The sequence below is a fragment of the Cynocephalus volans genome, chromosome 12, assembly GCF_027409185.1.
Source record: "Cynocephalus volans isolate mCynVol1 chromosome 12, mCynVol1.pri, whole genome shotgun sequence".
In the NCBI taxonomy this organism is placed as follows: Eukaryota; Metazoa; Chordata; class Mammalia; order Dermoptera; family Cynocephalidae; genus Cynocephalus; species Cynocephalus volans.
Window position 1 is genome coordinate 39,886,472 of NC_084471.1, and position 22,511 is coordinate 39,908,982.

Below are 22,511 nucleotides of genomic sequence, written 5' to 3' on the forward strand. Positions count from 1 at the left end.
TAAAAGGCAAGCAAAGACATTTAATTTAGTTTTGTTCCTCTGTGCTTAGAAATCCCCCTTTTGTTGCTACTAAAGAATCACAATATGATCCATCTAAGAGAGGGAGGCTTACCCAATTATGGCAGACTCCAAAATAATATTTTTATAGCCTCTTTGTAGACAATTTGGCAATATCTGTTTTAAAATTTTTCCTACCCTTTACTCCAGCATTTCTACTTTTAGAAATTTATTCTACAAAAACCCTTTCACAATTGTAAAGAGAGTCTTGTTTAAGCTATTCATTCCAACATTGTTTGCAACAGCAAAAGTTGGAAAGCAATTGTACTGCAATTAAAAATAATGAGGAAGATGAACATATATAGATTTTGAAAGATATTCAAGTTATGTTGACCAATTAAAAAGTAAGTATATTTTTGCAGTGTCAATTTGATTATGTTCTCCCAACCCCTTTCATGTATGGTTTCAGGTTATAATTGGCCAAAAGAGGAATTTGCATGAGAGTTGGAAAGCAGAAGCAAAGCCGCACCTTCACTTTCTGAAGGTTGTCATGGTTATCAGGATGACAGACAGATATGAAGGTGCCTGCTTAGCTCTAGCGTGTCTTTATGCTCCTAGATTACATATCCAGCTCTTATTTGGACTGCTGGCCTTGCCGGCCAACAGCTTTAGACCCAGACAACAGGAACACAGGAGCTGGCAGTTTCAAACTTGGCTTTGCTCCAGTCTGTCTAGCTTTTCTTTCCGATTGCTGGGCCTAGTGGCTAATAGTGGTCCCAGGCCTATCACTAGCTACTTGGGAGTGAACCCACCGAGTTACCAGCTCATAGATTTTCCTCCTTGCTTCCCTTTCGTATTCCTGCTTTATTGGCTGCATCTATATGGCTTCTCAGATTGACACTGGTGACTCTTCTGATCCTCCCACCTCCCTTTTCAGACACTAACTTTTGAGCTTCTCCCATGATTGTTTAGGATCTACTTCCTATGAAAATTCTCTTACTCTATAACTATTATATTAACTATTAGTGATTCACTGATTGAATCCTAACTGACGGAGTTACTAGGACTGGGGTATATGATCTCCAAATGTGGCTGTCAATAATTTCTCTCTTTGTAAATAGACTCCAAGAAACATGGTCTATTTTCTGTCTTCTTGAACCTAGGCTGGAGTATGACTTGCTTAGACGAATAGAATACAGTGAAAGTGACACTCTGGAATTTCCACATTAGACTGAGAGATACTGTAACTTTCATTTCTCTTTCTTGGATCTCAGCAACCATGATGTAAAGAAGTCTGGGCTAGAGTATTTAATGATTAGAGCCCACATGGAAAGATGCTTGAGAAGCCAACTTAAATGAGCTCTCAGCTGACTGCAGAAGCAAATGAGTGAACCCAGCCAAAATCGTATAGAGTAGAACAAGCACTCAAACTCAACTGAGCACTGCCTGAAATCCTGATTCATAGGGTCATGAGAAATAACAAATTGTTGTTGTTTTACGCCACTGAATTCTCAGTTTGTTACACAGCTATAGGAACATTCATTCATTCACTCATTTATTCAGCACCTATTATATACCAGCCACCATTGTACACACTGGAAAAACACTGCTACACAAGACAGATAAGGTCCTCTCCTTTTGGAGATTATATCCTGATGGAGATAAATAAGGAAAATAATTTCAGACAGTGATATGTGCTAAAAAAGAATTAAATATGTTGATGAGATAGAGTCAGAGTAGAAGATAACTATCTTAATCAATGCTGAAAGAAGACTTTTCTGAGGAGATAACTTTTGAGTTGAGACCTGACAAATGAGAAGGCTCCAGTCCTACAACAAGTTGGAGGCTTCCAGGCAGAGAAAACTGCAAAGTGAATGAGAAAGTTCTTTGCACAGAAGAAAAGATTTGTGGTTGGTGTGCAGTGAGGAAGGGGAAGATAAAGCTCATTAGTAGTCTCTTTAACATCATGTTAGCCATACTAAGAAATTTTTATTTTATTCTAAAATTGAAAAATGCTAGGCACACTATGGACATATAATTTAAGCATATGGATACAATGAGTTCTAGGAATATATAACAAACCCTTTACATAGTTATCTATGAGGGGTAGTCTCAAGGGGGATTTTTACTTTCAAAAGCATAATTTCATAAAGTTTCAATTTTGTGTAAATGTGGAGCAGACTCTAACTTTCCTCAAAAATCTATTTTCTCCTTTTATGTTAATTGGATTGTCATCACAAACATGTTTAAACTATATTCCTAATTCCCTGCGTGGTCAAAGCATAGTTATGTTGCTGAATATGTGAATGGAAATAAAATGTGTTATTCTTGTCTGAGGCTTTTACAGGAGTGGGAGGGCCTCTTCCAGGATCTCTTTCTTCTAGTTTTGGCTGCGGGCAGAGGCTGGTGAGAACGATGAAGCCATAAGATGAAAGGAAACTCAGTCCTCAGTTATTGTGTAGAGGACAGCCATACATATGAGCAGGAAATAAACTCTGGTGTGTTAAGCCCTTGAAACTTTGATTTGCTACCACATCTTAGTACGACCTAACTAATATAAGTGCATGCATTACTTTTATATTGCAAAGAAAAAGGAGAAAAAAGGATTACATTTAATGTAATGATTTCAATTGTACTTCAAGTTAAACCTAAAATTCTTATGAAATGTTCTTGCAAATAGGTCAAAGAATTAATTAGCATACTAGAGCAAGTGAGTATTTAAGGGTTTTGTGAAACAATATTTAATAATGCCAGTGACTATAATTTTATAGTCTATGTAGATACTCAAGGATTCTCAATATTCCCTCTCTTGCCTTATACATCAAGAAGTTTCTACTTGTATGTATCAAAGGCTAGGAAGTAGCATAGATTATACCTTTTCAAATCAAATTTTAGTCAGTATATTATCAAAATGTGATAAAATATACATTTGTTACATTGTCAGTTTTCAGAGACCATTATTAAATTATTAAATTGAAAGAAAGTCTCTTGCTATTAAAATTAAGTAACTAGTGCTCCAATGAGCAGGCATTTCAAATAATGTTCATATGAACCTGGTATCATCTCTTTATAGCCTTTTATTAGCATCTATGCATAGAGCTTGAGAACATAATTCTAAGTTTGCATGCTTATTTAAAAAACAATTCCAGAAGTCATACAAAATTCTTAGTTTATTCTCCCTTTAACTTATATTCTTCTTATATTCTTATATTCTGCCTGTTCCATCCAAAATGAGAAAGCATTTTCTAGCATCTGTCTTGTTGCCTTTGGCAAAGTGCAACAAACTGGGTTTATAGAATAAGAAAAGAAAAAAAAAAATCCTTATCCATAACCTAAAATTCCTGAAAGACAACTACCTATTCTAGCTCTGTTCCCTACTAAAAACTTTAGACATTTAAGGGAAATTTACAGTGCTGGTACCTCTAAACACTGAAAAATTTGACTTAGAAAACCCCAACAATTTAGTAAATTGCTGTATATCTATCTCATGAAACATAAACACCATTATAAATGTATAATCTGAACATGCTATAGCAACCTAGAAAAACTTTGTATTAATTTAAAATAACCAACAGACTAAACATTTTGTTTGCAAATCTGTGAATAAAACTATGTATAATGTAGCATATGGATAAAGAAAAAGAAACATAATTTAAAGCCTTGATTTATTGAGATGGCAAAATTGGAGACTGATATTCTTCCCTTTCCTTTTTTCATGTTTTATGAATGATGTTATAATGTTGTTTATGCATTAAGTAATTCACTTATTCACTCATTTTTTATTTAGTCACAAATAATCATTGAGCACCTTCTTTATCCTAGTTTCTTTTGGGGGCATTGGGAATACAATGGATAAAAAGACAAACTCACTGCCTTAATAAAACTTGCATTCTATTAAGGAAGACATACAATAAAAATTTTTTTAATATAATTTCTTGTGTCACTTGTGTCCTCTAGAAAGTAGACACTGAAATGGAGATAGGTTGGAAAAAGCTCATTGGGGTGTAAACCAGTGAAAGGGGAGGAAGTGGGATTGGGCAGAGGTCCACCATAATGCTGAACTTGACAATGTCTCTAGTAGTCTGTCAAGGCACTCCAGAGCAAAGAATTCCCATTGGAAATGGCTAGATCCTAATTAACACATTGCTCAGCCATTGACTGAGGTCACCCACAGAAGAGTATCACTTATACTTAAAAGCTGAGGCAGATTCTGGCTGGGGGCTGTCACTCAACCCTATTCCTCAGTTCTGAGCAACATTTGATCCTTTCCTGAAAGAGGTCTGAGAGCAGCATCTCATTGCCCACTGCATTTGTTGTAGATAAAAATAAGGTAAGAAGGGAAAGTGAGGTGAGAAGGTTATTTTATTTTATTTTATTCCCTGGTTTAGAGTTTAATTTAATTCACTGAAATGAATCTTTCATGAACATTGGTGAAATCTTGATTCAAATGCATACACAAAAATCCACTGAAAACCAGCACAAGAGAAACGCCCAATAAAATCAGTATAAAACTTATGTAAAAGACAAAGATGCATCATTTTAGTTCAGAATTAATCCATCCAATTCACTTAAATGAAGCAGCTAAAAGTGCATCTTATATCTACCTAGTTGAAATGTGATTTTAAGTACCTACATAAAAACTCATTGATTGGCTAAATTAAAGAAATGATTTAGAAACATTAGTATAAAACCTATGCAAGGCAGTGATACAGCATTCCCAGTTCAGAATTCAGCCCACTTCAGTTCGATGAAGCACCTGAAAATACATTCCCCATCCACCTTGCAGACATTTCGTTCCTAAATGTGTATATGTAAACTAATTGAAAAGCAGTATTAAATGAATGAATCAGCAATATCAGTGTAAAATTCATTCAAAAGACAGTGATACATCATTCCCAGTTCACAATTTAGTCCAATTCACTGAAGCAAAGCAGCCAAAAGTGTGTTTTCCATCCACTGTGTGTGCATTTAAAACCATAATTCCAGCTCAGTAGATGAAAGATATACCCCCCGGGTGCTTCATTTCAGTGAATTAAAATCAATTCTGAACTAGAAATGCTATAGCATTGTATTCTACATAAGTTTTACTCTGACCTTTCTGAACCTTTTTTCAAATGCTGGTTTCCAAAGGGTTTTCATAAATGCATTCATGATTATAATTTCAGCCAGGTAGATGAGAGATGCACCGTTGGCTGCCCCACTCCAGTGAATCGAACCAAATTGTGAACTAGGAATGAGGCATCACTCCCCCACACAAGTTCTATACTGATGGTTTTGGAACATTTGGGAAGATTGTTTTAAATAGGATAGTGAGAAAGACCCTTGATAAGGTGACACCTGAGCAGAGACTTGGAAGTTAGCTTTAGTCCATATGATAATGTGAGGTAAGGACATTCAGGAAGAGGAGATAGCAAGTGAGAAGGTCATAACGTGGGAACAAGACATTATGGCTGAAGTGAAGAGAGATACCCCAAGGAGATAAGAGATGAAATTGGGAAGATAGGTTAGGAACATAAGGACTATGATTAGAATATTTTCTGAGTGTCATTGACAGCTAATGGAAGGTTTTGAATAAGAGGGTATCACGATCTGATTTAAAACTTGTATAAAAAACACACTGGAGAACTGTGATTTTCAGTAGGGTGTTAATGGTAGGGTGGCAAAAAGAGGTAGGAATCAAGTACACTCATATATTCACACCATAGCTTGTGTTGAGTTGAATGTAGGAGATGAGGAAAAGAGAGGAGTCAAAGATGACTCCTGGGCTTGTGGCCTGAAGAAATGTGTGAATGGTAGGATGAGGAAGAAACCGGTGTGTGGTCCTGGTGGAGAGATGGAGTTCTATTTTGCATATGTTAAATTTAAGGTGCTTGTTAGATCCTTAAGCAATATGTAAACGGTTAGTTTGACACGGCTGTCTTGAAGTTCATAGGAGAAGCAGAGTAAGATTAAATTTAGGAGTCATTAGTGTATAGATGAAATCTATAGCCATGGGATTGGATGAGATGACTTACAGAAGTGAATGTATAGAGAAATATACCTTTCATCAAGACCCAAGGCACTCCAAAATTAAAGATTAAGAATGAAGAGGAGGAGACAGCTAAGGATCAGAGAAAGAGTGCTCAGATGGGTAGGAAGGACATCAGGAGATGTGGTGTTCAGGAAAGACATCTATTAAAAAGAAGTATATATTATACATTAATTGAATGAATCAAGTGCTGCTGAGAGGTCACGTAAGATGAGGAATGGGTGTTGGCTTTTGGAAATGGCAAAATAGAAATCAGTAGTAACAGAAGCAGTTTCATTGGAATGGCAGGGATGAAAGCCTTGTTCGAAAGCAAGGTTGATGAAAAGGGACCAGAGCTTGAGAAAAGAGAAGCACTGTAAGAATGTGTGTGTGTGTGTGTGTGTGTGTGTGTGTGTGTGTGTGTGTGTGTGTGTGTGTGTGTTTACATTTTGTCCCTCTAAGAGGTTGTTTTCTAAAAGGCATGACATACAGTGTTCTTTGGACAATATTCTTATCTCTTACAAATGAGGGATCTGAGGTTTAGCTGAGAAAGCTGATAAAGCTAGTCAAATTCTACTCTGCTATAGTTTTAGAATATATATAGTGCAAAACTCTAAACACTGTGTTTTTGGAAAAAGAGTTAGGCATATTTCCCTAATGCAGAAGTGTTTACCTTGGATGCTTGGAGCTCAATACATTAATATATATATACATGATATGATATATAAATATAAATACACTAATATTATATATGATATATAAATATAAATAAATTAATATAATATGTTAATATGTTATATTAATAATCAATATAAATTAGAGAAGCCTTTTGTATTTGGAGCAGCATCCAATTTGCTGTGCACTTCTGCATCTACATTTAAGCCAGTAGAGGAAAATTTAATTGGTAGTTAAGTTACAGTAACTGTTTTGGACTCATACATACCATTATTATTAGAGATTTTTCCACATATGCTATTTCACTTCATACTAAAAATGATCCTTTGAAAGTCCTTTAGAGATGAAAAATCTGAGCCTTGGAGTTTTAGGTAACTTGCTCAAAATTATACACCTGCTTTCACAGATGAAATTTGACTTCAAGATATTAAGCTCTTGCTTATTCTGGTATGCAATGTTCATGATTTAAAATACTGAGCAGCTTAAAAGAGGCAATTATTTATGCCCTGAGTGACACCAATCAAAACTAGAAGTACTTTAGAATGAATTCCAGTCTAATAACTAAACATCCAGGAATCATACCTGTAAATTAAAGTAAAATATTTTGGTTTTCCAAGGTAGAGGGTGGTTGGCTAAATAATTAAAACAGTTGACTTAATTAGAAAAAATGAATATCACATAAAAAATATTTTGGGGATTTTATATGTTCTATATACATTCTTAGCATGACATTTCTTTTTTTTATACAAGTTCAATTATATAGCTGTTAATATCTTTAAGACCTATATATATATATACACACAATTACAAAATTTTATAAAATTATTGATCTTGAAAGGAGTAGGCAAGGAATAATACATTTTAAACTATCATTTGAAACAATAACAATGATGGAACAAATTGGCATATTTAGTATTAAACAAACTATGCAAAGATGAACCCATTTATTTATTTAAAAGAGTGATCTGAGTCTATAATGTAGCACCTATTATTAATATAATGTTATACTGATTATGCATTCCAGAGCTATAGTAACTATTACCTAGGTAACCACAAAAATACATAATGTTGAACTGAATTTATTCAATTAAAAGTTTTCCTTTGGATTCCCGGTAATGCCTTGTGTAAAATGAGAATATCATTTAAAGTGATTTAGAATTGTGTAAAATGAATTTTAAATTTCATTTTTACATAATTAGAAAAGATAAAATAATTACAACATTTGCTTCAATTAAATATCTCAAACACAATGTGGTGATGATTTATGGTTTATTGTACATTTTCTTTTTTATCTTTTTTGAATTGAAACATAATTTGATTATACGTATTTATAGGGTACAGAGTTGACTATCAGTATTTGTGTACAGTATTTCCCACCCCTGGTAACTATGGGTCTGTTCTCTCCTTCTGAAAGTTTGATGTTTTATTGTGGTCATCCTTTCTTCCGTCCCTCCTTCCTTCCTTCATTTCTTCTTTCTTTCTTTCTCTGGCTTATTTCACTTAACATAATTTTCTCTAAGCTAACATAACATAATTTTTAACAGCATAGTTTTTCTCCAAGCCCAGTCCTGGCCATGTTCCTCTACAGTCGGTTCTGCCTATTAGCCACATGCAAATTTAACATGGCAGTGACTCAACTTCAATTACAGATAAAGATAAAGCACTAAAGAGTGGTGGGATAACATGAAGGAAAGAGCCTGGGTTTGTTAGTGACTGAATGGATCAGGGCAGCCTATTGACCTGGACTGCTCACTTCAGACTATCAGGTGAGAGAAATAAATTTGTCTTCTTTAAGCCACTCGGTTATTGCTAATTCTCTTTATTACAGCAGCATAGCCTAAATAATGCACACTAATTTGACTAGATTCCATGAGAGAAGAAATAGATCCAGATACTTTCTCAGGTTAATAGATTCAAGTTAATCCATATATACATGGGTCTTACTCTTCCCCATAATGACATCAGTCTTGATGATTCGCTCTTTCTCACCTTCCTACCTAGTTCTTTCACATTTAGACCATATTTGGCTCTGCCTCTAATTAGTGCTTGCTCTATTTACTCATGCTTTCTCTCATTATAATACTATTACCATAAGTTGGGTTAGGGCTAATAACTATTGCCAGATGACTAGGAGAAGCATATGTACATTACAATTTTGTGAGAGATATTTAACTTGACTTGATTGGTTTCCTTGTGCATTCTTGATTACCTTTATTCTTGTGATTAAAAGAGTCCAGAGTATTCCACAATCTATCTGTTTTCTATTTTTGTTTATTTTTTTTCTATCTGTAATGATTACACTGATAAAAATACCAACTAAATGACTTTATGCTTTTTTTCTACATTTAATGTATATAGTGCATATTTTTCTAATATATATTTCTACTATATATCACTTATATACTTATTGCACAATATATTTAATATATATTTATACTATATATTATTTTTATATTTATATTACTTTATATTTTATATTACTTTATATTTATTTTTATATTTTTCCATGTAGTATATTTCCCCTCTCAGTTCCTGACCAACACTTCCTCATTTTACAGAGGAGTAAGCTGAGATAAAGAAGGGATAATTAGGTCAGGTGACTTCAAATAGCTGCTAAATGGAGGAGCCAGTTCTCAAACTTGGTCCTGTGACAAGTTTATGTTTGTTTTTGTTTTCTAAATAATGGAAAGAGGTGGTACAGTGGAGATAGAAGTGGAGTCAAGAACTTGAGGGAAGAAGGGGCATAAAAGAACAACAAAGAAAAGTAAGGGTTAAAGACATACTGTAGGCATGTGGGGAAACTGGCCTTGTTTTAGATGACCTAGATTGCAGGGTTGAGAGGCCTCACTGAAGTGATTGTTCTCAAATGTATCAAAACTGGAAGAAAAATTTGTTGCCAGAACTGGTTGAGCATTCCTGATTATCCGAATGGACTAACATTCTAAGTCCAGATTAGAGGTCAGCGTCCTGGTGTCAGCTGAGGAGTGATAAAGAATGTGACTGTGTGTAGTTGGAGGCCCTGCTCTGGGCATAGGTTTTCTTGACACAAATAAGAATATCTTTACTGCATCTTGCTAATTTCCAAGATGAAAGCATTAAGAGAAGAAATTTTTCCTAGTGACTGGCCATAGTCTGGCTCTTATTTTACCTTAGTTGCAGATTCATTTATGTCTTTATTGTCTCCTTGTTTCTCTTTAATTGATCTCCCTGTATTCTCCCTATGTAAATTTTTTCACATACTCATACTAATTAGAATATGTGAAATAATACACTTCGTATACTAAGGTGGTATTAGTGAACACAGGAAAAAGGAGGCCTGTATAAGAAGCACTAAGAAAAAAAATGACAGTTAAAAAATCTAAGAGCAGGACTCAGCATTAGAGGGATGGAGAGAGAAGACTCTACTGCTCATCTCTCCTTCAAAGACAGACAAAACATTTTGACAAAAAAAAACTGAAGGAGAATGATGGAGCACGTCAAAGGAGTAAGAAAAATGCTAGTGAGCACAGGAACCCAGGATAGTCACAGAGAGAGAGAAAGGAAATATTCAGCCTCTACCACCCCATTCTCCAGCCAGTAAAAGCAGGAAACCAGGAGAAACTTCTGCCAGCAAGAAGAAGGTAAGTGAGAGTTGTGATGTGGATGCCTCTAATCCAAGCTACAAGGGAGCCACGTGGCACTTACAGGCCATGAACCCAGTGTGGGGAGCTGCTAGGAACCCTCATGACTGCATTATTCTAGGGAGGGAGTTCACATTGAGACCCCCACCCCCTGGGTCCTGGACTGCTGCAATACATTGCCATTTTTGGATCAGAGCCAACACCTAAGTACATTTTAACCTGGTGCCCAAAAGCCCTGACATCTCCAGAACTTTAAGGTCCCCTCATCACACCAGGACTCTGGCACCTAAGCCCATGTGGCACTCAGCACCTTGGGAAAAGATGGTCCAGAGCAGTGCAGAGGCCACCCCTGGGACAGAAGGAGCCAGTGAGTGCATTTTTCAGAGCCAGAGAACTGACTGATCAGGACCTTCTGCCACTGCTGTTGGCCCTGCTCTCATTTGTGGAGCTCTTGTGTACCGTATTCAGGGGCACAGAGTCCCACCATCACTCCAGCAAATCTGCCTGGAGACAGGCATTCCAGACGGGAAACTTTGGAGTGCCTGGATGCCTCTCTCAATGACACAGAGCCCTGTTTACAGCTCCAGTGAGCCTGTTCAGGGCCATCCACCCTAGCTGGGGAGCTGCAGAGCAAACCAGAATCTCTCTTGGGGGAAAAGGAACCCAACACAACCCTGATTACCTTGCATGGGGTAGACCACTCCAGCTGAAGAGGTGCAGAGTGACCCGGTGTCTCTCATAGGGGTGTGGGGGCCCATTCATAGTGATTAAAAGAGATTCATGGTGATTCATGATGATTTCAAAGATTAAAAGATTAAATGGCAACATTATCCAGAGTGTCCCACTCCAGCTGATGAGCTTCAGAGAGACCCAAACTCTCTCTTACAAGCATGAGGGCCCACTCATAATTGCAGAAGCCTCTCCCAGAGAGGCCAACTCAAACACTGGTGCTGTAGAGCACTCCAGCCTCCCTCTTGAGGGCACAGAGACCCACCCATGATTGTAGTGTCTTCTCCCAGGGTGACTCACTCCAATTGAGGAGCTGCAGAGCATCCCAGCACCTCTTTTGGTGGTGCAAAGCCCAGACTGATTCCCCAGTGACCCCATCCAGAGTCACTCAATTCAGCTTAGGAGCTGCTAAACACCTCATTATCTCCCTCAAAATCCAAGGCCCTAACCATGATCCAAGCAATCCCTCCCAGCATGGCCCATTTAAGCTGAAGAGCTTCAGAACACCCCAGTGCTTCTATCAGGAGCACAGGATCATGGCCATGGCAACACTGAGCCTGCTCAAGGTCATGCATTCCAGCTAAGGGGCAACAGAGTACCCCAATGCTTCTCCCAAGAGCTTGCAACCCAGCTTAGCGTCACCCACTTTAGCAAAGAGCTGCCGAGTACCTCAGCACCTAGGATATGGAAGCACTCACAGGCAACTCTCACTTGAATACAGTCAAAGTAATCACAAGGAGACTACACTACTATGTTCACCTAGAACCAAACCTAAAACACCCTATCCAACTGACACTATAAAACACATGTACAGGAGAGAGTCTCTCTCTTCAGAAGCTGCTCCTGAATATTAGAAGTAACAACTATTCCAGCAGATGCCCAGGCATCAACATAGGGATACAAGAAAGATGGCAATGCAAGGATATAATACCACCAAAGGAATACAATAATTCTTCAGTACCAGGCCTCAAAGAAATGGAAATCTATGAAATTCCTGAAAAGGAATTCCAAATAATAATCTTGAGGAAACTCAGTGAGAGGCAAAAAATACAGGTAAACAACACAACAAAATGAGAAAAACAATTCAGAATCTAAAGAAGAAATTGAACAAAGAGATAGACACCAAAGAAAAGAACCAAGCAGAAATCTTGGAACTAAATAATTCATTAAGTGAAATAAAAAATACAACTGAGAGCTTAAGCAACAGCTGGAGCAAGCAGAACAAAGAATTTCTGAACTTGAAGAAAGGCTTTGTGAAATAACCCAGATGGATAAACAAAAAAGAAAAAGGAATTTTTAAAAATGAAGAAAGCATACAAGATCTATGGGACAACATTAAGCATATGAACATTTGTATTATGGATGTTCTGAAAGGGAAAGAGAAGAGAAAAGGCATTGAAAACATATTTAATTAAATAGTAGCTGAAAACTTTTCAAGTATTTGGAGCAATATGGACTTCCAGATCCAAAAGGCTCTAAGATTCCTAAACAGATTTAACCCAAAAAGGTCCTCTCTGAGAAACATGGTAGTCAAACTGCTAAAAGTCAAAGAGAATTCTAAAGTAAGCAAGAGTATAGTGTCAAGTCACCTATAAAGAAATCCCATAGGACTAACAGCAGATTTCTCTGCAAGAACCATACCAGGAAACAGTGGGATGATATATTCAAAGTGCTGAAAGAAAAAAACCTGCCAGCCCAAAATACTATACCCAGCAAAACTATCCTTTAGAAATAAAGGAGAAATAATGTCTTTCCCAGACAAACAAAAACTGTAGGAATTCATCACCACTAGACTGACCCTTCAAGAAATCCTAAAGAGAGTCCTACACGTGGAAGCAAGAGAACACTAACTACCATACTGATAACATGTGAAAGAGTAAAACTCACTGGTACACAAATGAGGAAGAGAAAGAAATTATATTTTATCACTACAACCCTCCCCCCCCACATTAAACAGCAAAGAAAAACAATAAAAGGGAAAGAAAGGAACAAAAGATAAATAAAACAACCATAAAAAATTGATGAAATGTCAGGGGTAAATCAGGCAATACCTTTCAATAGCAACCTTGCATGTAAATGGATTGAATTCACCATTTAAAAGATATAGATTAGTTTGATGGATTAAAAAACAAGACACAACTTTGTGCTGCTTCAAGAAACTCATTTTACCTTTAAAGATGCACGCAAATGGTGAAAAGATTGAAAAAGATACTCCACCCAAATGGAAGCCAAAACCAAGTTGGAATAGCTATACTTATATCAGATAAATAAAGTTTAAACCAGAAAATATAAAAAGAAACAAAGAAGGACATTATATAATGTTAAAGGGATCAATTCAGCAAAAGGATTTAACAGTTGTAAACATATGTGTACCCAGCATTGTAGTACTCACATATATAAAGTAGATATTATTGTATCTAAAGGGAGAGATAGAGCCAAATATAATAATAGTTGTAGACTTAAGAACCCTTCAGCATTAAACAGATCATCTAGACAAAAAGTCAATGAAGAAATATTAGATTTAAACTGCACTATGGGTCAAGTGGGCTTAATAGACATTTACAGAATATTTCATTCATCCATTGCAAAAAGTCCATTCTTCAACAGCACATGGGTTATTCTCCAAGAGATACCACATGTTAGGCCACAAATGAAGTCTTAACAAATTTAAAAAGATTGAAATGATATCAAGTATGTTTTTAGACCACAACGGAATAAAACTAGAAATCAATAACAAGTGAATCTTGGGAAACTGTACTAATAAACATGAAAATTAAACTACATGCTCCTGAACAACAAATGTGTACAAGAAAAAAGTTAAGCAGAAAATAAAATAATTTCCTGAAGCAAGTGAAAATAAAAGCACATCATACCAAAACCTATGGGATACTGTAAAAGCAGTACTATGAGGGATGTTTATTGTAATAAGTACTTATATCAAAAAAGTAGAAAGAATTCAAATTAACAACCTAATGTTGCACGTCAAAGAACTAGAAAAGCAAAAGCAATCCAATCCTAAAATTAGTAAACAGGAAGAAATAGTAAAGGTCAGAGCAGAACTAAACAAAATAGACATAAAAACAGATACAAAAGATTGACAAAACAAAAAGTAAGTTTTTTGAGCAGATAAACAAAATTGACAAACCATTAGCTAGATTAAGAAAACAAGAGAGAAGACCAAAATAATGAAAGTCAAAAATGAAAAAGTAGACATTATAACCAATACCACATAGACACACACACACACAAAATTATTAGAGACTATTGTGAACAACTATATGCCAACAAATAGGAAGATCTGGAGAGAATGGATAAGTTTCTGGACACATACAACCTACTAAGACTGAACCAAGAAGAAATAGAAAATCTGAATAGACTAATAATGAATAATGGGATTGAATCAGTAATCAGCAGTCTCTCAACAAAGAATAGCCCAGGCCTAATGTCTTCATTGCTGAATTATGCCAAACTTTTAAAGAAGAATTAATACCAATTCTTCTCAAACTATTTCAAAAATTTGAAGGAGAGGGTATTCTCCCAAACTCATTCTATGGGGTCAACATCATCTTGACATCAAAATCAGACAAGGAAACAAAGACAACAAAAAAGAAAACTATAGGCCAATATTCCTGATGAACAGATGCAAAAATTCTCCACAAAATACTAGCAAACTGAATTCAATATCACCTCAGAAAGATTACACACCATGATCAATTGGGATTAATCCCAGGGATGTAAGGATGGATCAACCTAAAAAAATCAATAAGTGTGACACACTGTATCAAAAAATGAAGAACAAAAACCACATGATCACCTCAGTAGATGCAGAAAAAGCATTTGATAAAATTCAGCATCTATTTATGATAAAAACTCTCCACAAAGTAGGTATAGAAGGAAACTATCTCAACTCAATAAAAGCCATCTATGATAAACCCACAGCTAATACCATTCAGAATGAGGAAAATTTGAAAGCTTTTCCTCTAAAAACAGGAACAAGACAAAGATGCTGATTAACATGGTACTGGAAGTTCTAGCCAGAACAGTTGGGTAAGTGGAAGAAATAAAGGGCTTCAAAATTGGAAAATACAAAGTCAAATTGTCCTTGTTTGCAGATGACATGTTTATGTACAGAAAAACCTAAATAGTTCACCAAAAAACTATGAGAACTCATAAATGAATTTGGTATGTTTCAGAATACAAAAATTAATATAAAAAAATCAGTAGCATTTCTATATACCAACAATGAACAAGCAGAAAAAGAAATCAAGAAAGCAATCATAGTTATAATAGCTACCAAAAACAAAATACCTTAGAATAAATTTGACCAAAGAGGTGAAAGGTCTCTACAATGAAAACTATAAAACAGTGATAAAAGAAATTAAAGAGGATACCAAAAAATGGAGAGACATTCCATGTTCATGGATTGGAAGAATTAATATTATCTAAATGACAGTACTTCTCAAAGTGATCTACAGATTTAATGTAATCTCTATCAAAATACCAATAACATTCATCATGAAATAGAAAAAACAATCCTAAAATTCATATAGAACCACAAAAGACCCCAAATATCCAAAGAGATTTTGAGCAAAAAGAATAAAGCTGGAGGCATTACACTACCTGTCTTAAAATCATACTACAAAGCCATAGTAACCAGAACAGCATGGTACTGGCATAAAAACAGACATATCAACCAATGTAACAGAATAGAGAATAAAGAAATTAATCCACTTCTTACAGTCAATTGATCTTTGATGAAGACACCAAGAACATACATTGGAGAAAGGACAGCCTTTTCAATAAATAGTGTTGGGAAACTAAATATCCATGTGTAGAAGAAAGAAACTAGACACCTATCTCTCACCATTTATCAAAATCAATTGAAAATTAAAGACTTAAGTGTAAGACCAGAACCTATAAAACTACTAGAAGAAAACGTACAGAAAACACTCCAAGACACTGGTCTGGGAAACAAAAGCAATAATAGACAAATGGGATTATATCAAACTAAAATGCTTCTGCATAGCAAGAGAAACAATCAATAGAGCAGAGAGGTAACCTGTAGAATGGGAGAAATTATCTGCAAACTAAACATTTGACAAGGGATTCATATCCAGAATATACAAGGAACTTAACAGTGGAAAACAAATTATCTGATTAAAAACGGGTAAATGAGCTGAATAGACATTTCTCTCTCAAAAGAAGACATCAAAATGGTCAACAGGTATACGAAAAAATGCTCAACATTATCAGGGAAATACTAGTCAAAACTATAATGAGATATCATCTCACCCCAGTTAGACTGGCTGTTACTAAAAAGACAAAATAAATGCTGGCAAGGATGTGGAGAAATGTGGAGAAAAGCAAACTGTTCTATACACCATTGGCGGGAATGTAAATTAGTACAACCATTATGGGAAACTGTATGGAGGTTCCTCAAAAAAACTGAAAATAGAACTACCATATGATTCAGCAATCCCACTGCTGGGTGTTTATTCAATAAAAAGGATATTAGCATACTGAAGAGATATCCACACCCTCATGTTTACTGAAGAACTCTTCACAATAGCCAAGGTATGGAATCAACCTAAGTGTCCATCAACAAATGAATGGATAAAGAAAAAGTGGGATATATATACACAATGGGATACTACTCAGATATGAAAAAGAATGAAATCCTGTCATTGTGACAACCTGGATGAGCTGGAAGACATTATGTTAAGAGAAATACATTAGGCACAGAAACATAAGTACTGCATGTTCTCACTCATATGTGGGAGCTAAAAACAAAAAGTTGAACATTTAGAAGCAGAGAGTAGAACTGTGGTAGTAGAGGCTGGGAAGGGGAGCAGGGAGGGCAGATAGAGAGAGTCTGTTTAATGGACACAAAAAATAAGCTAGGTAGAAAAAATAAGTACTAGTGGTGTACAGTAGTGCTAGGCATCTATAATTAACAATCATGTATTATATGTTCTCAAATGGCTAGAAGAGAAAAGCTTAAATGTTATCATCACATAGAAATGATAAATTTTTGTGATGATGTATTTGCTAACTATCCTGATTTGATCTTACACATTGTATGCAATATAAATATATCTCTGTACACCATAAATATGTACAGTCAATATGTTTGAATTAAAAAATAACAAAAATAAAAATAAATCTAAAAGCAGATGTCAAATATTTTTTTTTTTAAAAAAAGGAATTTTGTGTTCTCTTTCAATACCTCATTAATATCTCTATTTATTGGAATTGTTCAGTCACCAGTAGTGGCTAATATTTATAAGTGTAGCTATGTTATGTTACTAGGGCCTCCATAACAAAATACCACAGACTGGGTGGCTTATACAACAGAATTAAAAAAAAAAATCTATTATGAAGACTGCTAAACTTCAGGAAGGAAAAAAGAAAGTTAAATGAATCAAATCAGTTGTGAAACTGCCTTACTCAAAACATCCCTATCCTATGGCGAATTTCTTTCTCTAGTCATAACAATAGCAAGAAAAGTAGGACAAATTAACAGAAAAGATACGAATTCAAGGTAAATTAGCAACAAAAATGAAAACAAAAAACAAATACGTTGAAATTTATTTTCTTATAGTTCTCGATTCTAGAAGTCTGAGAACAAGTGTTAGTAGGGGTGGTTTTTATTCTGAAGTATCTATCCTTGGCTAGCAGATGGCTGCCTTCTCACTGTGTCCTTGTATGGTTGTCACTCTGTGTTGTCTGTGTCCTAATCTCCTTTTCTTATGACACCAGTCACATTGGATCAGAGTTCACCCTAAGGACTCCATTTCAATTACCATTTTAAAGGTCCTTTCTCTAACTAAATACAGTCAATGCTCAGGTCCTGGGGACTAGGACTTTGTATAAATTTTGAAGGGACACAGTCAGCCCATGACAATAGCTAACTATGAGTCTGCACTGTCCTAAACACTTTCCATGCACTGACTTGTTTAATCTGTGGATCAAATCTATGAGCCAGATACTATTATAAATTCCATTTTACATATTTGAAAACTGAGGTACAGAGAGGTGAAACAACTTTCTAAAAGTCAAAAAGGTAGTAAGTGGCAGATAGGGAACAAACAGAGATAATCTGGTCCCAGATCTGCTTTCTCTGCCACCATGGTGTCATATGTTAGTTGAACAAATGAAAAGGGGAATACATTGAGTGGACTTTCAGTTGAGAAGTTGATTTCATGTTTTGGCTCCACCATTCTGTGTCTTTCAGAAAGCCATCTGATCTCTTTGGGTTGTTCATAGCCTTCTTTTTCTGTGAGGAAAAACTGACAAGATGATGTAAAGCTCTTTTGCAAATAAGGACAATATAAATGTCAACTGTTGTGGTAATTTAATCAGTAGGAGTTTGTTTGTCACTTGTATTTATGGGCAGCCAAGCTACTCAGCTGTGACTGGACTGTGTTGAGAAAATAGATCTATGATATGACAATGTGAATGAAAGAAGACCATACTGTGTGTGGTAGTGAAACTTTGTGGTTCATCTAGTAAGTTCAAAATGATACCAAGTGATTTCAGGCCTAGTCTGTGTGTACATTCTAAATTCACAATTAAGTGAAAGAGTTATTATTCCAAAACCTTTCAAAGGTGAGAAAGAAAAAGGCAGCCTTTATATCTGGGAACTGTACGCTACAGCTTCAGGCGTCTTCATTATTGGAAGCTGGCCTGGCATTCACAGCTACTTATTCTTCTGTTGGACATACAGAATCTCATCAAACACCAATATCAGACAAGGCCACTCTCCAGACCATTCCAGAGTGAGACAAAACAAGGTCATTTCATCGTTTTTTTAAATACAGGTAAAAACAAGGTCACCGTGCCATCCACAAAATAGCAAACCACCTCTTCTCCTGACAAATGTAACTGGTACTTCTTTACCAATTGCAGCTTCAGCCTCACCCTAGTCGACCTTCAGTATAGATAAGTAATAAACCCAACTCATTCAACTACAGATATGTTTCTGGTGGTCTTTAATGCAAGGGCATTCACAAAGGTAATGCAATTTGCAATTGCCCAGCTGGATTTACGCTACTATTTTCCCAAGTGATGAGACTTAAAAAGATCTTTTTTGTTCATAAAGCTTTGGAATTCCCCCCACCCCTCCAGGGAGAAAGACCATCCCAAACTGAAATGATCTCGTTAGCAGAGAGAACCTTCTTTCATTTGAACATTTCCATTTTGATTTTGCCTTTACAGATCACATAGGCTAAGGTAATGCTCCATTCACATATATATCTAGAGTATCCTTACTTTTTACTTGCATAAAAGTGGGACTTCTGAATATTATGTGTTCTATCTTGTCACAAATAGTGTCACACATGGTTCGTTACAAAGCTGTAGTTCTATATATTACTATGGTGTTCCTACTCACAATGGAAGAAAAAAAAGAGGTTTATACTGGTGTGAGTTGTCTGAGCAATTTAGTTGCTAACTGTCCACCCACTGTTCTTTTCTTTGGGCTTTATGCCTATGCCACAGTTTGAATGATCAAATTAAACAATAGCCCTGATTATCTGTAAGAACTTTATAAGCTTCTAACTGGAAAATCTGTTTCTTCTGGCTCATTTTTTTTCTTTTCAGAAAAACTGCTTTATACTTACAGCTTATTACTATCTGATAATTTATACAGTATTTGCCTACACACACATACACATTCAACTAATCTTATTCTAACACCTTAATGCATCTGCCCATATCTTGTGGCTTGAAGTCTCTCTCTCTCTCTCTCTCTCTTAATATGGTTGCATAGCAACCTCTGTAAGTTGTGAACAACAAAACGACTCGTTATTGGGTGCCAGGAGAGAGCTTTTCAAGCAACATTGAACCAGGAGTTTCATAACTAAATGTTTTTCTCTTATACTTGGATGGAAGTAATATTTAAAGTGGGAGGTTTGGAATCTGTGATTAATCAGAGAAAAACAGAATTATTCTACACTGATATATGTTTAGACAGGTTGATAAATCAACAGGCTTGACAGGTTCTAAGGTTTTTGTCCTTCGTAGAAACATAAATTTCAATCTTTGACTTGAATTTTAAATGGTGTGAGTATAGAGGTTTATTTTTAACTTAATTAGATTAATTCACTAATACAGTGAAGCAACAGTCCTACTATAAATGATGCCAGGTGCTGAAGGTAAAGATATATCAGACACGAACGCTATTACAAAGAAATTTTGTAAATAATTAAGTTCTATTTTCCATGACAGTCAACAGTCTTCCCTGGTTTTTGATTTGGGCCTTTGATCTGTTTGAGGGTACAGAGGTCAAAAGTTTCAGTGCCTTGGGATCCTACTCTTACATTGCAAGGACAGTTTATGCTTTCTAAATACAATCTGTGGTCTTGCTGTGGAAGGTCCAAAGTGGAGGAATCCCGAGTGAAAAAATGCACGTTTTTTCCTCCTTATTCAAGCAGATTGCTATTTGTAGAATTTGTAGTGTTCACAACCCACATTTTATATCTGCTGTCTGCCTAATGTACCTAATTAAAATATAGGCACACAGAGAAAATTCCCCATTTCTGATGTAGCACACTAGGGAGTGACTTCTGGTACTACACTTTTCATCCGATTGCATTATACTTTGCGTTTTAAAGACATTCTCTAGTGTCTTATTCCTCCAATATTTTTTAAAGCACTTGTTTTCTGTCTGAGCTGCTTATTATTGTCTAAGTAACTTCAGTTTGCCAGAAAGTAGTGGCCACAATCCCTGTTTCCATCCATTCTGAATTTAGGTCTTGTCCATTAAAACTGTGATTCAGGAAATCATTTTGGTGTTAATAGACTCTTACTGGTGTTCTGAGACTGCACTATTGATGAGATCTGCATTTTGTATTTTGTACACAGAAAGATTCAAGAGTAATATTTTTGGTTACTCTCAAACTGATGTCTCTAATAAACTCTACTATGAAGACCAAGTAAAATCAATCATTTAATGAAGGAGAAGCATAACTAATAATTATTGAGCACCTACAATGTGTCAGTGTCTATTTACACACTATTCTCACTTAATGTATGCAGTAATAAGGTGGGTAATATTAGATGACTCAATGATTGAATAACCAAGTGTAGAGCTAAGGCTGGGTCTGAAGCTCACAGACCCGTGAAGCCCATTCACAAACCCTTCACATGCAGGTCTATGAGCTAAGTAACCCACAAAAAAGTCCTTGGAGACTTGGTTGAAGTAGGAATAGTCATTATTCAGCACACACATGTCTGAGAGCTAGGCAGTACGAAGTAGAAACTCAGAAACTCAACTGCTAACAGCAAAGTCCAAAGAAAAACTGAAACTGAACACCTACCTGCCAGCAGAGTAAACATGCTCTATTGTTAGAGGCAAGCTCTCTGCCACCAGCCTGATTCACAAACTGCAGAACACACAATAGCTACAAAACTAAAAAGATACATTGGCACACGTGTGCACCAACTCCACCCACCCACAACTTGTTTACAAAAAATGTGCTGCTTGACCCCCAGCCAGACCTGAGCAGAGGGAGCCTGACTAAATTATTCTATTTTCCCCACACCAAATCTCAAAGAAGTTAGGAACACTGACGCATGTCACGTAGCTAAGAAGTAGTAGAGGTGGCATTCAAACCTATGCCCTACGCTCTTTCCTCCCATCCCACTTTGAGGTTCAGGGAGCTAACATTTATTGACTACTAGCTATTTGTCAGGTACCGGTTGAAGATTTATATATACATTTATGTGTAATATATTCTATAAGGTGCTCTGGATGCTACAAATAATTTAAAGCCATGGCTTCTGATCATAAAGAACATATTTAAGGACATATGTAACTTATTTAAGGACATTAATCATAAGAGGCAACTTTAAAGTACCAGAGGGGAAGAGGAGTTAATTGCTGTAACTGCCAAGTGGGAGAACTTCACTAATCCTCTCAGGTCAGTTTGCAGCTTGACGTCCAGGAAGCATATGTTTATTTTCTACTTTTTATCTAAATTATCAAAGGGAAGTTTGCTGCTTTTGTCATAAATTGTGGGAGGTGCTTTCAACTCTACATTTTTATAACTTTTGAATCTTGAGTGACTATGGTACAAATGGGTGTATCACAGCTCTATCATTTATTACACGTGTGCTTCCAGGCAGATTAACTACTTTCGTGTGTCTAAATTTTCTCCATCTGTAAAATGTACGTAGAAATACCACCTCATTTATGGGGTTGTAGGGATGATTAAATGAGAACTAAGAATGTTGATATAGGGGCCAAGGGAAGACATCCTCTTCAACCCCCGAAGGTTCTCTGAAAAATCATCTGATAAACACAGGTTGATATGAAGTAAAGGCATAACAGATTTTATTATATTATTTATATATACTTTATGTGATGCAGCAACCTTCAGAATGAAGGCCCAAAGATACAGGGAAAATTGTCCATATTTATGTTTAGTTTCTATGAAGAAAGTACAGCTGTGTAGAAATGTGACTGCACAAAATGATCTAAT